The following is a 16,433-nucleotide window of genomic DNA, read 5'->3' as shown; positions in this document are numbered from 1 at the left end:
AAGTGCCCGTACTAAAAGAACTCCTGCTCCAACTCATGTAAAAATGTCAAAAGACTCTAGTGGAACTAATGCTGATGAGAGCCTCTATAAGAGCATCATTGGAGTTTTTTTTATTTGATTGCCAACATGTTGGTTTGTACGTCTTAAAAACTCACAGTTTGTAATGTTAAACATATTCTATTTACATTGAAGATGTTATTGATGTTTATTCAATAAACTATTGTTGAATATGTAAATTGCACTTGTAAAGGCTAAATTCAATAAACTAAGATCTATGACTATTATATGATACTTGGACTTTATGCGGAAACATAAAGATGGTTCAAGTTTGAGTAGATACCAAAATGGTCTATAGTATATGAATAAGGTTAGGCATCTTATTTTGGTAACACTATTAGATGCAACACACTATTGTATCTAGTACATAAGGCCAGGACCAAGAAATAAGTCACTCTTATGTTATTATGGGGTATTTGAAAAACTGACTATTCCCCAATTGATAATCCAAGTTTGAGAATATTTCATAACAATTTAAAAAGAAGTTGGGATATATTTGAGTTGGCTACAAAAATTTTTGTATGATATTCTTAAAGTGTGAGATTACAAAATGTTTTTGTATGGTATTCCTAAAGTGTGAATACAACCTGAACCTCTTTAGTGAATGATAATAAGTCTCCACATATATGATGAAGACTTAATATAATTAGACAACTACTTTCTAGTGGAATTATCACAATTGACTTTGTAAGATTAGAAAATAATGTTGCAGATCCGCTTGTAAAAGACCTAAGTAGAGAGTTGGTTGAAAGTTCATCAAGGAGAATGAGATTAAAGCCTTTAATTTTAAAAAATAACAAGAGAGGCAACCCAACCTAATTGACTAGAGGTCCCAAGATCTAAGTTCAATGGGCAAACTGACTTCTGGATAACTTAGTGAGTATTGCGTTGAATTTTTTCTTCTTCTTATCCATTATAAGGATGATGAGACAGTACAAGTATGATTTTAGGGTAAGCATTGTGCATTTAATGATTTTTATAAGTTGTTGAATAATTATTTATTAAAAAAGCATAGGCGATATTCTTTATAGGAATCACCTATGTGGGTGTGAAGGGGTTGCTTCTATGAAAATTTTTAAGGCAAATTCTCTAAAATACTCATGAAATCAGGTGGTGTTCAAGGTCAAAATGAATACAATTATGAGAACAAACTTTGTTATAATGAGAAACTGTGTGAATTCAATTGTCGTAGTTTACTCTAGAACGGTTGACAGTTCAATACATCAAGTCCACTAATCAACCAAGTAAACTCGATTGATGTTCACTAGGGAAAGTTCAAAGTTTTTACCACTTATCTTGATGTGGATTCTTCATTGGGAAACATCAAACATTTTCTTTTCTTTGATCTTAAATTTTCAACTTACTATTTATGGGGGGGATTGTTGGAATAAATGGTATGTGAACTTTTGTGTAAAGTTGCATTGTTTCATGAATGAATATGTCCTTTTAAAAATAACCAACTTGAAGAAGACACGACTATTCGAATGGCCACGAGTAGTCTATAAATATGTCTCTTCTTCAAATTGTGTTTAACAACTTTTTCATAAGCATTTTTCTCTCATAAAACTTTTCTCCCATTTTTATAAATTTGTGCAAGTTTGGTTTATTTCCACAAAGTGTAGTTCGGTGGATTTTGTGGATAGGTGCTACTTTCATAAGAAAGTAAATCTATTCTATCCTGGGAGACAATTGCTCATGAAACTCGGGCACTAGGATAAGTAAAATTGTCTTAAGGAGACAATGTGAAATTGTTGGGCTCAGATTCTTTTTGGTATATCAAGTTCTGTATTTTCTAAATTTTTTTAATGATATTATTCATACAACAAGAGGAGGCGAGACTTCATAGAGATGAAAGGTAGTGAGGGGGCAGAGTGAGAGAGACGAGAGGCAATAGTGATTGGGGGTACTGAGGACCGACTGCCGGGGGGTTGGGGACGGTGGAGTGAGAGTCTAAGAGAGATGAGAGGCATTGGTGAGCGACAATTCTATGTTTGAAGTGCATAGTTGTGTAATATGAAATTATAAAGTTTGTGTTTGGAGTGCAAGATTGTGAAACTTGAAGTTTTGAAGTCTGTTTCAGGGTTTTAATTGTTTTTTTCCTTCTTCAATTCCTTTCATACAAATTTAAATAAATCTAATCCAACCCAATAATTCAATTTTAGAATTACACTCAAGAGAACTGCAAAGAATTCAGATTTACTCTATTTGGGTTTTTCCGGTTTTAGTGAACACTCCTAGATTTCATGATCTAAACAAATATTTAAATCACAATTAGTTTTATTTAACGTTTAAACTAAAAGTATTTTTTTAAGTGATTAAATAATAATTATTACAATAATACATTAATAATATATTAAGTAATAATAAATTTCACTTTTGACTATATTAATTATACTTTTACATGAACTAAGCAATTATTTAATTTTGATTTCTTTATACAAAATTGATCCAACAAATAAATTTATAAGATTTAGACATTAGTTATCCTGCATATTCAAATTTATAAAAAAATTAATTACTTCAAATATTCACATATAAGATATTTAATATTCATGTTCACTAACTAATATAAGTGATCCAAACAAAAAAAAAAAAGGCTAAACAAATACAAAGAGAAACAGTGTGCTTCTTCTGTAAAGTGGTTTCAACTTTCTAAAGGTTGGTCGGGTTTTACTTCTCTTGTTTATTTCCCATCTCTTTCCTTTGTGGTGAAAAAGGACTAAAAGATTCCTTCTGCTCTTCCCTTCTAGAAGGCTTTTGGGTAAAGGGTAAAAATTATTTAACTGAAAAATTTAATCCCAAAGGCCACAATGTAAGAAGTTAATAAATCATAGAAGTGATGTATTTTTCTCTTCTTTCCATCTCTTTTCTTTGTTTTTTTAAGGTTTAATTATATGTTTGGTCCTTAATTAATCCGTATGTTCGTGTTAAATATGTCCTTGAATTTTTTAAATGAACTCTCACTTTTGTGTCTAATAAGTCTCTAAATTTGTTAACTTTATATCCAATAAGTCATCGAACTATTACTTTTGTGTCCTTGACAATTTTTAAAAATGTTATGTTACAAATTGAGTCTCTGAACTTTGAAATTTTGCGTGCTATTTGATCAATGCACTTTCAAAAGTAAGTGTGTAGTGCTTTAAACTTTTGATTATGTTTAATAGATCTTTGAACTTTCATTTTTGTATCCAAAGTCCCTTTAGCTCTCAATTTTTTGTTTAGTAGATCCTTGGATTCTAAAAATATAAAAAATTTAGTACTAAATTTGTAATTTTGAAAGTTTAAAGGCCAAGTAGATACAACTTTCAAAGTTTGTAGATTAAATTTATAATTTAAAATTTTTAAAATTTACAAACCCATCAAACACAAGATTAACGTTTTAGTGTCATATTAGACACAAAATTCAATATTCTAATAAACTCATTAATTTTAAAAGACGTTAAATACATCATTGACCTTTGAGACAAAAAATGTTAAACACAAATTTAGAATTTTAGTGACTTTTTTTTAGAACAATGGAGGCAAGAGAATTTGAAGCATATTTTATTGATCGTTAAAATATACTATATATCAGTTGCGTTATGCATGCTTTAAAAATATGAAAGTTCAGCGATTACGTGTAATTTAACCTAAAAATGTACTATTATACCACAAATATTTATAAAAAGAAAATCTTACATTATAAAATACTTGCAATGCTCTTTGCCACGAGGTTAAAGTATTCATCGATACCTCCATAACTTTACTAAAGGTTTGATATCGATATTTTCAATGTATCATTCAAATACTAACAAAAATATAAAAGATAGTATCATCCATTTGTATTGCTTTTATATGATGTACTTATTGGAAAACTTAAAGCTAGCTTAATTGTTTATTATTATATAATTTAATAATTTATTTGTTATGTGCACTAGTGGAATTAAAATTAGGGAAAATTTATTCTTTGATTGTCCTTTTAGCCTAGATTATTTTAGAGACATGTTCTTGTGGGAAGGATATTCCTATAGGATCATTTATTGGAATATAGAGTTCAATTGGATTTGTCACTTTAGTGTGGGTAATCGTTTGAGTTGTAAGATTTGGAGAGTCATTTATGTGTTGTTATCTATCTTTTTTTGACACACTACAGGAAAAATTACTTATCGCAACAGTTTATATGACCTTTAGCAGCTGTTTGCAACTGCTGCCATCGATACCACAACAATTTTGAAAGTGCTTGGAAAGTCGGTGTCGAGAGCTTAATCACAACGATTTTTAAAGCCGTTGGAATCAAAAGTCAAAACTATTGCAATAACACCTTTAATAGCAGCGGTCCAAAGCAACTTATTGCAACATTTTTAAAACTGTTGCACGGGAAATAGCAACACATTTTGAATCATTGGGATTGAATGAGAAATCGCTTCAATATATACTTTAATAACAACGGTACTAGAATTCTATTGCAACAATTTGTAAATATGTTGCAAAATATTGCAACGGTTTTCCTTTACTTGTTGTAGCGATTTTATAATGCTATAAGACTAATAGTAGCAATTAGTTAATATGTCACTATTGCAACAAAAATTTGCTTCAATATAGCCTTTAGTCGCATCGATAATATGTTGGAGTATATCAGCAAGCAACAGAAGCAACAAGGATCAATAAGCACTCTAATTCATTAATTTTGGTAGTAACTAAAGCATGCTCATACTAAAACAAGAGGGTTTCAAGTCATAACTTTGTAGAACTTCTTGAAATCTTGATTCTCAGCTGCAAATTTCTCCAAATCTTGTTGTAGACCACCTCAAGATCTTCCCCACTATTCTCTTGGAGCTTTAGATTGAGTTGTGGAACTCAAAATAAGCTTGAATGAAGGGAACTTGGAGAACAACTCGCTGCTACAAACTACTTAAAGAATAACTTCTTCAACCCAAAATTTTCAGCAAAAATTCTATAGATGCATGCCTCGAATCCATTCCAATCTTCTTTATTTATTGCAAATCTTTCATGCAAAGAAGATGACAGCATGAGCTGCATGTTTGAGTTATTGAAGCCAAATTAATTGGGTTTGGTGTGAGCTAGTTGAAGGTATAAACGGAAAAAACTATAAATTTTGTGTTTTTCAATTTCTCCAAATGATTTCATAAACCAATTTGATTTCAAAATTTGAAAATTTATTAATTTTGCAAAACTAATTTCATAAATTAATTTTTCTAATAAAATTAATAAATAATTATTTAAACAATTTAATTAATTCTAATTAATTTAATATCAAATATTAAATTAATTTTACACAAATCCACCTTCATATATTTAAATCATATTTAAATATTAATTCTTCTATTCCATTTAATTCTTAAAATTAAACGTGTAATTATATCTCATATAATTACTAATTCCCTTAATTCTAATTTGAATGTTTCAAATTTATCACGCTATTCTAAAGCTAATACATTTACGAGCTAGTAGGGGGACCTCACGGACCTAGACTCTAACGATCCGAGATTAATTGGCTAAACTCATTATACCGAATTAACCTCCATTCGTTGGGTCTCTCCACTAAAGCCCATAGTTGAACTCCCCTCACTGTAGATATATTATGTCTACTCGATATAACCATGATTAGTAAGTTGTTGTTCGTAATAACGGATGGGTCAAATGTCTATTTTACCCCTGAGATTACCTCTTGTTTCTTAAGTCCCACTGATCCTCTAATGAACAATTGATTTGTGATCCAGTCAACAAACCGAGTTCCTCTCGGGCCAATGAGATGGTGGGGCCCCTTGTTCAAGACCCAAAATCAGCATTCAAGGGAACAACCTCTCTATTATCCCTAAAAGCAGGTAGGAGCGAATTCCTTTTTGCACCCTATGTCCTCAACTATCTACTTGGTCTTACCCCTGAAATGGAGGTTTATTGAACTGACGCTGTTGAGCCAACCCTCACCTATGGTAGAAGGGTCTTCACGTTGGATGGGGGGTTCGACGTGCATGAGGGAGAAGAAAATGGTTTATTTTGTTTTATATAAAAATTATTAATAATAATAATAACTTAAAAGGAAATAAAATAAACTTTTTATTTTATTCTTTTTCTTATTCTACTTTATTTTATTAAATTTCCTTCCCAAATTGAAATTAATTCCTACCATTGATTTCCAAATTGAATAATTTTCAACGTCAATAATTAAATTCCCGCAATTACAATTAAATCCAAAATTCCGAAAATGCCCTCAATTAATAAAAATTTCTGAAATTACATTAATAATAGAAAATCGGGGTGTTACAAACTTTCTCCTAAAAACATGAATATACTCTCAAGCACCTACAAATGAAAGTCGAACACATTACTAACCAAAACATAGTACAGATAACGATATAAAATGTGTATAAAAAAATTAGTCTGTACATCACACTCGATCCATTCATTATCCTTCGTTAACTTATGAAACAATTCTTTTTGTGCTTCTGCACATCCTAAACAAAGCCCCCGTGTCGGTACGTGAGGCTCCACATCATCGCTCGCCAGCCATTGTAGGAAGGTATTGAACATTTCCTTTGGGACTGGATGGGTTGGATCATATCTAACCCTATCAACCATACCAGGAAGATAAGCACCTAGATCGTAGTACTTCCTCTTCAACTTTGGTCGTTTCACTTCAACCAGAGGGGTATAAGGCTTATCCTCATTCCTCTTCCTACCCGTACGTCTTGGAACATCGATGACCTTCTCGGGTTGTTTCTCCAACTTGAGCTTCAACTTCTTTTTTGGAGATAAGATCGGGCATAGTTGGACATCATCATCGGTAGAGGATGAATCTAGCATCTGTGGCTTGATGGCAGTGGTGGTGGTGAGTGTGACATCAATGGTAATCGACTCAACGAGGGTGAGCGTCGTGGTGGTTACAGGCACAATGACAGTGGTGGTAGGGACGGTAGGTGATAAGCGTCTGCGATGCTTGTTGGATGCAAAGCTAAAGGTCCTTCTAGGATCCTTACAAACACTCACAAAGAAGGCTAAATTAGATCAAACTTAGAATCTATGATGGTCACTCTTAGATCCTAAGACAACTCACTCCAGAATTAGCTTGATCAACACTAATCCAATGAATTTATTTAAACATCAAATCTAAAGCAAAATTTGAAAGAAAAAGACAACACCAAAGGGTTGAATAAGCACAAACATTTTTTTACTATAGATAATCTGAGTTTTGAAGAGAATTACAAGTCATTTTATAGGCCAAATGATCATTGATAGACCAAGAAACTCAAAAGTCATTCAAATACAATTAATTGCAAATTCTAGAAAATAACACCTAGAAACTTGAAACTTAATTGCATACAAAATTATAAGTCAAAATGCAAAACTAGAAATGTAGAAAGTCTTCAAATTTCCTTAAATATATCCTCTGGAAGGCGGCAAAGTAGATGTGTACGTTTGACAAGGTTTAACATCACATTTCCTTATGCAGTGCACACTTGACAGTCTTTTCTTCACAAAATCTGGACACTTTTCCTTTACCACCGCATCGTCTTCCAAACTATAGGACTTTTCCAGTGCTATCTTCATGCCATTCTCTTCTTGACTCATTGAACTAAAATTATATAAAACTTTGGTCTAAAAAATTATTTGTCGGTTCTTGTGAATTTGCTAGTTTTTTAAGATGTAGTGTGAATGCCTCTTGAATCTTCTTTGCATTGCTTCTTGTAATTGGTCCTTTAGGTACATGCAGTGGTTCAATGGTTGAATTCACATCAGTAGGGATAGTGTTGATGGGAATATTGTTGAAGAAGGTGGGATCGGTGATAGGGTCGATAGGAGTGGTGGTCGAGAGGGTGGGATCGAAGATAGGGTCGATAGGAGTGGTGGTCAAGAAAGTGGGATCAGTGATAGGGTCGATAGGATTCCTCTCGACATGTTGTTCGTCCACACCATCATGGTCACGTGGTTCGTCCTCACCATCATGGTCACGTGACTTGTCCACACCATCATGGTCACGTGACTCATCTTCCCCATTGTTCTACACAATTACACCACATCATTAGTACGCAACACACGAAACACGCCGACTCATCCACAAATCAAGAATATACATACCCGACATAATGTTTGCAATATCTCAGTAATTACCCGTAGTTGTACCTTCACCTCTCCCGAATCAGACTTCACCTCCACCAAATCATACTTCACCTCCCTCAATGTAGTTTTCACTCTCGATACTCGCTTGTCTAAGATTTGCAAGTAGTCTCTACTCCAAATGCTCGTCCTGTTTGAGTTGACATTGGGCTCTGGTACATGACGATCTGACTCAGGGATCTCGAATTCCTCTTCGTGACAAGACTCATGCTCTAATTGGAAAGGCATATGGTTCCCCTCATGAGGTTCAGCCTGTCAGATACCTCTTCTTAGTCAATGTCTACCGGTTCTTCTTCTAAGCTTCTTGACACTGACAACATCAGATCCTCCTCCTGAAGCTCCAAATACACTAGGCGTTTGTCAACTCGAGTGTCCCTAAATTGCCTCTTCGTATTAGACATCGTTGACAGCCTGATCACCAACTACATGACAAACATATTGTAGACAATGCTAAATAACATTAAATACTAGAATAATGTGAGGTGGTGCTTGTTACTCATTAAAGGGGAGTTGAAGACATCTCTCAGCAATAGCTTGCTGAATGAGAGCATTACCACCTTAGAAATCGAGGCACGACATTATCGTTAAGTCGAACTGCAGCTCTCCCAACAATAGTGAATATAATCTCATATGCCCAAACCTATAAGACCATTTTAGTTTATAAGAAAGTAATGACAGATAAAGAAAATGTAAGAATTGATACATATAACGTGTGAGGAAATCAGGGTAGATTGTACTTCAGCATGTAACTTTTATTTGTTTTCACCTTCTCCTTGTACGAGATGACCTTGTTCTTTAACGCTTTATTTAGAACATTGAAGGTTCGTTTCCATAAAATATGTCCCCAATTTAAGTTGTTGAATTATTCAAGGTCCTCCACATCATTCAGCAACAATTTATCAATGTTACTTTTCGTCTTGTCTTTTCCTATCAACCCCAACTCATAATAATATACAAAACTAACTTTCACTGCATCCAAGTCATTTTCGAACTCTTGCGCCTTATAACATTCTTCAATCTTGGTGGGATGCACTTTCATTGCCATTAAATTCTTGAAATTCTTCAATCGTAGTGATTTCGTCACTTCAATACTACGAACCAGTTTAGTAGGTGACCGCCACAATCCCATCATCAATAGGAAATCCTCTTTCGAAAATTCAACAATCATCCCATCCAAGTCAAAGGTCATGGAATCAGGCCTACTACTTTCCACCTCCCTCAATAATATATAGTAGACTAGCAGGCTATTGAAGGCTATGTCTATAACCACGAATTTTCCAAACACAGTTTTCCTAAACATTTGAAGCTGCCTCTCTGTAATTTTCCCTTTGATTATCTTATTCGCGTCCCAATGTGAGATGAAAGGCTTGTAGCTTGTCCAGGAAAACGATAATTTATAGAAATCTTCGGATTAGCCATTACAACTGCGGGTAAAAGAAAAGAAAAAAATTAGAGAAAAGAAAAAGGAACAAAAATCACATTATCGAGCATTCTAGAAAAATATCGTTTCAAGATCTCACTCCTTCCTCTCATTCCTCTCGTTTCTTCCTCTCGCTCCTCTTGTTCTTTTTCTGGTGCATTCCTCTTATTCTTTTTCTGGAGCTTTCCTCTCGTTCTTCCTCTCGTCTTTCTCTCGTCATAAAAATTTGTGCAAAAATCGAATCGCATGCAAGAAATAGAAAACGTAAACCACAATTTGTACCAATGTTACCTTAACTTCTGGAGGTGTAGAAAGGAGTAAACGAGATAGTTCACTAGTGGAAGAAGACAGTCGATAATTTCTTGGCATTCGACGGTACAAAAATCGAATCGCATGCAACTTGTGGTATTCAATTTCGACGGTACTAAGAGAGATAAAAATATTGTACTGAGGAAGAAGAAAGAAGTTTTAGCGAGAAGAATGAGGAAGTCTTAAATTTAAAATTTAAAACGTTCAATTTCAGTCCGATGACGAATGAGAGGAATGAACGAGAGCAATGAGTCCGAAACGAGATGAATGACCGAGAATATGCAATGCGTGCGTGACTTCGAGCGTTTTAGGGACTAAACGGACATTTCACACACGGTTGACGTCATCAGAAGGCCAAAATTCGAGTATTTATTAAAGATGGGCCAAATTACGAGTGGACCTCAAAATTTGACCCATCCGTACGAAATTCCCATTGAAATGTAAGTAAATTTTGTTATTTAAATAAACAAATAAATACATAAATTATAATAATAATAATTATTATTATTACAATAAGAGAGAAATCTTTAAAAAAAAAAAAAACAATAAATAAAATAAAATAAAAATAAGAGAGAGATTAATGGAATGCGTCAATCTTTACGGTTAGCTGTTCATTTGATGTGATGGCCATCAACTTAAATGCTCTCTCTTTATTTGAATCAAATTTTGTTTTGAGTTTGAACGGGAAGAATAAAAAGAATAATAATAAAAATTAAAAACAAATTAAAGAAATACTTAAATATTTACACATCAAAATACTATTTTTTTTTTCATACTTTGAATTTTCAATCATGTTTTATTTTGATCCTTAAATTTTAAAAAATATTTTTTTTAGTCCCTAAACATTTAAAAGTATTTATTTTAATCTCTACTATTAAAATTATGTTAACTCTTCAATAAAAACGTGAGAGAATTTGCATATTTGGATGATTAGGCTCTAGATGTATTAAGCAAAATGAGGGCGAAATAAAATGTCAACAATCAATACGCTAATCCTGAATGACCAAAAATTTAAATTAAAAATGTCTTTCAAATTCTCCCGATTTTTCACCTTATTTAAAATTGAAACTCTAGATTTGTGTAGCATAACTAACTTATTTGATAAACTAGTCATAAAAAAATACAAGTCCTTTCGTTATTTTGTTAAATAGTTAACAAAATCGTAATATAGCAAGGAATAAAATAAGCACTTTTTAAAAGTTTAGAGACTAAAATAAATATTTTTAAAAGTCTATGGACTAAAATAAAACAATATTCAAAGTTCATAGACTAAAACGGATATTTTTAAAAGCTTAGGGGTCAAAATAGAATATTATTCAAGGTTCAAGGACCAAAATAATATCTAAACCTAAAAAAATTACAATTCAAATATAATATAAGTACATATCTAAAAGTTCATAAATTAAGCTAGTATTTTAATGAGAGAACAAGTGAATTAGACCATTCTTTTTGTTGTTATTGATGTAGGCTAGACGATAAAAATAAAATAAAATACCTTTCCATTTTGTCATTTATTTAAAAAATATGTCAATTGTTTCAAGATATAGCACTATTATCTTTGACCTTTTAGGGAACAAAAATTGAGTTTGTAAAATCACTAAAGTCATTATCACATTGTATCAAATCTCAATTTTTATGTAAAATTTTAACGATTTTCTAACTAAAACTAATTTTGAACTACTTATAAGAGATGAACAAAGAAATTACCCATTTTGAAATGTAACAATAATATATATTTTCTAATTTAAGTGGACATAAAGTCGATTATATGGTTTTTGAAAATTCCGTCGCGACATTGAAAATGGTTTTTGGTTTGATAAAATGCTCAAATTTTATAATTAATAGGACATATTATTCATGATAACAACCCATGTATCAAGTTGAAGTTTAGAGAATAAGAGATAAAATCCACTACCTTATGAGGGGAAAAAAAAAGAAATTATATCTTTTAAAATTAATATGTTTTTAGAAAGTCAAATTTTCATTTTCCTAATTAAATTGTTCTTTTAATAGTAAACAACTTAAAAATAATTTAGAAGAAAAAAAAATGACAAGAGTAGAGATGTCCAATTTTTCCACGGAACAGGGTCCTGTGGGTCTCCGCCCCCGACCCCGACCCTGCTTCGATTAGCTTTTACATATTTATTTAGTATAGTTAACTAATGTTATGTTATTGTTATTATTATTATATAAATATTACATTTAAATTTCAAATTTGATTATTTATTGGGAAATATAATGAATATGTTTAAATTGAAGGTATAAATTTAAATTATACATGTGAATAATTTGATTTATATTTATTTCTTTTTATTAAAAAAATTAATTAGCTTTTTTAGGTCAAATTTTGAGTAATTTATTTTTAAATTCAAATTGTCATATAAAACTAACCATAATAAATAATTTAATGATCAAGTTAATTATTTAATTAAAATTTGCTCACACTAGTGATTATATTATAAAAAAAAGTAATAGGGAAAAATTTTCGATTCCCCGCGAATTCCCCACGGGGAATCCTCACCCCAATCCCCGGGGAATGAAATGGGAGTGAGGACATGGATGGAGAATGACATCCTGGCTCCGCCCTGCCCCGTGGACATCTCTAGACAATAGTGTATTTTTTTAAAAAAAATATACGCTTTTCGTTTTCATAGTTTAGTTCGATAACATTTTGGTTATTGTATTTTAAATTCGATATTTTATCTATGAAGTTTGAAAAAAATAGATTATTTAGTTTCTACCGGTAGGTTTTTTTTTTTTTTAAAAAAAAAATGTAGTTAAAGAAGCCAACGTGATATTTTTTTTATTATTATTATAAAAGAAATATAAATATAAAAATCATCTTTATATATATATATTTATATATTTTCTATCTCTCCTTTCTTTCTCCTTCCATCCGCTGTTTATATATTTGAAAAAAATTCAAGGACTAACATATGACCAAACTTAAATCTTCATGGGGTAAAAGTGTAAATTTTCCAAATTTAAATATTCAATATTTATTAAAATTACTTTATAGAATAAAAATTGGGTTACTGGTCAAATGGATTATAATTGGACATATTTTCTATCTTTAGCTATTTTTTATTAAATTATTTTCTTCCAATTATTTTCTTGCAATGTAGAGGTGTGATGAAAAGGTTTAAAATTACTTTTTAAAGTATATTAATTTCATAATTGAAAATATGTGTCAAAAACTTTTTTTTTTCCTAACACTTGACATAGTAAACCATGAAAAAAAAACAGATTTAAATAAATTTGTTTTATGTTTCAGCATGCCGAACTCGATAATTCAACTCTTAGTTTCCGATAAGTTCAATGACAAGGGATATTCAAATTGAAAATCAAACATACATACGATACTAATTGTTGATGACCTGAGATTCGTTTTAACAGAGGAATGTCCACCTCTTCCCAATTCAAATGTAAACCGAAATGTTCATGATGCCTATGACATGTGGGTTAAGGCTAATAAAAAGGTCAGAACCTACATTTTAGCCGCATATCTGATGTGCTTACTCAAAAGCATGAAAAAATGGTCATCGCTAAGGATATTATGGAGACGTTACAAGCGATGTTTGGACAACCGTTTTCATCAGTACGACACGATGTTGTTAAATACGTTTATAATCCCCGCATGAAAGAAGTGACTTCTGTTAAAGAACATGTCTTAGATATGATGGTCCACTTTAACATAGCGGAAGGAAACGGTGTTCTTATAGACACAAAGAGTCAAGTCAATATGATCTTGGAATATCTTCCGAAGAGTTTTCTGACCTTTCACACAAATGCTGTGATGAATAAGATCAAATGCAATTTGACAACTCTTTTAAATGAACTCCAGACTTACCAATCATTGATGCAAAAATAGAATTGAAATTAAAAAAGAAAAAAGAAAAAAAAAACTGCCGAAGGAAAACTATTTTCTTTCTAATTCAATCTATTTTCTTTTTCACTTTCACCATTGCAACATAATTATTTCTATACCATTTGCACACAAGATAAATCAGGAAGGAAAAAAAATTGAAATAATTTAGACCCATTTGGTAACCATTTGATTTTTTATTTTTTTGTTTTTGAAAATTAAGTTTATAGATGGAATTTCCACCTCCAAATTTATTCTGTTATGTATTTTTTACCATGACTTAAAAGACCCGACCAAATTTGAAAACTAAAAAAAAAAACTTTTAAAATGTTGGTTTTGTTTTTAGAATTTGGCTAAGAATTCAACCATTATAATTTTTAAAAAAAATGTAAATCATTATACGAAATGATGAAGAAATGAACTTTAAATTTCAAAAACCAAAAAAAAAAAAAAAAACAACAAGTACCAAGCGGGGCTTATTAATTTTGTTTATTAAATAAAAAGATAAAAACATTAGTCGGTAAATCAATTGTAAAAAGGCTTAACGGAGCCTATGATTTGAGCATATATTATCATTATCAAACTCTTATTAGATATTCAATTTTCCATCATACATCTATGTCTATATTATATTAAAAAGGTAGTATCTCTAGAAAACATTTTTTGGACCATTTTACCCTTTTAATTTTTAGCGAATTGCAAGTATGACATTGTTTTAAACTAACTCATCACATGCCATAAATAAATATGTAAACAACAATTTTTTTTTCCAAAATCAAATTGTTTGTAACCGATAAAGTAATTACATTTGATGATAAATTATGATATTATATTTATATATGGTTACAATTCCCTTTTATTGCTATTATTATCGTTATTATTATGTTGAAACAAAAAATTATTGATTCTATAACAAATAATATAAACATGAAAATTATAAGAAATCTTTTTAAATATAAAAAAAATATTTAAAAATATTTACAAAAAGTTCCAAAAGTACACATCATTTTGAAACATTTTGCTGTAAAATGTAAATATTTTTAGATTTTTCTATTTACAAGAATTTTTCAAATTACAATTCCTCTTTTTTTTTCTTTTCTTTTTTTACCAATCTAAACCCCATCCTTTTAAAAGAAAAAAAAAAACTACGCCAATTTGGGTTATTTTATTATTTGATATATATATATATATATGGAAATTGAAGTAGACAAGAAGTTATCAATGATGTTATCCATTTTATTTTTTTTCTTATAAATTTTAATCTTGTGAACATGATAATGGTAACAAGAGTTTGTGGTAAATTGAAAATAATTGTATTGATTAGATATATTGCAACCAAATTTAATTTTAGAAAAATGTAACGACATATACAATTTTCATTAAAAGCATTTCAATAGAAATGTTTCCTAAAATAAAACTATATTTTGAAAAAAAAAATGTTTATATGCTGAAATTATAATATAGTTCAATTTGAATTGACTAACATGTTTAATTTCAATTCAATCATTAATGTTATTATTTTTATACTCTTAATGAGCCAATATATTATCAAAATTACCTTTTTTTTTTTTTTTTTTTTTTATTAAAATGATGTGAAATAGTCAAGCTATATATAAAGAATTTATATATGCTCAACTATTCCAAAAGCAATACATAAATATAAATTAAAATTAGTAATTTTATGTACCTCAAAATCTATTTGGGCAAAGTTATTTATAAAATAACCTAACACATGTTGTTTTTTTATTTTCTTAATTATAAATATGACAGCTTATTTATTAACTTTAACTATATAACTTTAAATTCAACGGTGTCTCTCACAATTATATTATTATATTTTATTTTTGTATGTGTCTATATATATATATATATGTATGTATATATGTAGTGCTAAAAAATTGAAAACAAGAAAAATGTACAATTAAATAAATAAAATTAATTTGTAAGAAAATACAACAATGAATCTTGGTTTATTTTAAAATTAAATTTACTTCAAATAAGAACCTTTTTAAATATAATAAATATTTAAAACAAAAAATTTAAAAAGTACAGAATACTTCGAAACCTTTTGCTATAAAATATAAATATTTTTTAGATTTGTCTATTTATAGGAATTTTTCCTTCAAATAACTCACTCAAGTTGTTTAAAAATAAAAATACGTATGTGGTCTAATACTAATATTGTAAATGGTAAATTGAAACTTTGTATTAAAAAAAAATACTAATAGCACCGATGCCCAATCAAATCTATCTTATTATATAATTTTATTTTCATAATGTAACTATTTAATTTCTTACATCTGACCTATCTTGGGCAAACTTTAAAAAAAAAAAAAAAAACTTGTACAAATAATTTTATATAGTAATCAAACCATATTGTTCTATTATAAATTCATATAATAATTAAGAATATAGTCAAAATGAGCGTAGCTTAATTGATATAGTATTTATTCTATCAAGCTCGAAATTAGAAGTTCAGTTCTCCCATTCTACATAATGTTAAAAAGAAAGATCGAGTCATCGACCTACAGATTATGATTAATTTCAAATTTGTATTCTTATTCTTATATGTTTTGCACTAAAGAAAAAATGTTTATCATCAACTAAATTGATGCGTGTTTAGAATATATTTTAAACTATTTACTTTAAAAAAAATAAATCATTTTG

This window comes from Benincasa hispida, unplaced genomic scaffold (assembly GCF_009727055.1).
Source record: "Benincasa hispida cultivar B227 unplaced genomic scaffold, ASM972705v1 Contig548, whole genome shotgun sequence".
In the NCBI taxonomy this organism is placed as follows: Eukaryota; Viridiplantae; Streptophyta; class Magnoliopsida; order Cucurbitales; family Cucurbitaceae; genus Benincasa; species Benincasa hispida.
This window is presented reverse-complemented; position numbering follows the sequence as displayed.